Source organism: Micropterus salmoides, unplaced genomic scaffold (genome assembly GCF_014851395.1).
Source record: "Micropterus salmoides isolate LMB-PRFRI ecotype aquatic unplaced genomic scaffold, ASM1485139v1 Ms_hic_scaffold_4477, whole genome shotgun sequence".
NCBI lineage: Eukaryota > Metazoa > Chordata > Actinopteri > Centrarchiformes > Centrarchidae > Micropterus > Micropterus salmoides.
The window spans coordinates 470-1,456 of record NW_024043903.1 but is presented as its reverse complement, the minus strand read 5'-3'; the positions used below and the strand labels follow the sequence as shown (position 1 = coordinate 1,456).

Genomic DNA, 987 nt, shown 5'->3' with positions numbered 1-987 from the left:
AAGAGTGGAGCCAAGGTTGAGGCAAACACAAGACTAAGAACATAACTATAACAAAGATAATAATACAGTGTATGTGGTAGTCTGTTTTGTCATGTGTGAACATATGTGTGCATGGGTGTGTAAAGTATGGTGTCCGAGATTTATGTTGGATAGTGTTAAAGAAACAACGTAAATGGGACTGATGGTGGACTGAGCACAGCTCTGTGGCAATCACAGATGCTCAACCTGTAAGTGATACAGCTTCACGAGAAGTGCTGCTTTTTGTAAGAATCACAGTTGTCTGCATCAGGTGTATTTTTTTTTTCATAGATTGACGAGATACCTTTTACCAATATGGCGGCACTATTTATCCTGCCCACTGTGTTGTCATTTGGTTTTAAAACACCTGCCCCGTGTGAGGCTTGAACTCACGACCTTCAGATTATGAGACTGACGCGCTGCCTACTGCGCCAACGAGGCCTGAAAAACAGTGCATTCTGATATTCAGCTGTGACCATGCAGTTAGAGCTCTTCTCACAGACTAAAAGGTGAGCCATAACCCTTCAGCTGGACAGTTCAGTCTTGACCTCTGAAACAATAATTGACAAAACAGTCTTAACAAAATGTCCGTCTATTTGCTTGTTCCGGAGCTTTCCGCTATATCACACAGTCTTCGTAGTTGGATGCAATTGCTCAGTTGACATGGAACTGAGCACGTTTAAACTTTGCGTTTTTCCAAACATTTTGAATTTCTCTTCCCTGTTAGCTTAAGATTTACAGTTCACGGTCACGCTGGTGGTGACTGAAGGTCGTGACTGATGCGCTGCTCAATAACAACAATGTATCTGCACAGCAATGCTCACATAAAGGCTACAATTAACTTTAGATACTTTTATGTCCTGACCCAATACTGAGGCAATGTCAAAGAGTGGGAGCCAAGGTTGAGGCAACACAAGACTAAGAACATAACTATAACAAAGAAATAATAATACAGTGTATGTGGTAGTC

The 987-nt window shown here is 41.6% G+C and overlaps 1 non-coding gene across 1 annotated transcript; it reads right to left on the bottom strand.

Moving 5' to 3' along the window:
- Nucleotides 1-386: 386 nt before the first annotated feature.
- Nucleotides 387-459, bottom strand: trnam-cau. Its single transcript has one exon. It is a non-coding gene; the product is annotated as a tRNA-Met (tRNA).
- Nucleotides 460-987: the final 528 nt, after the last annotated feature.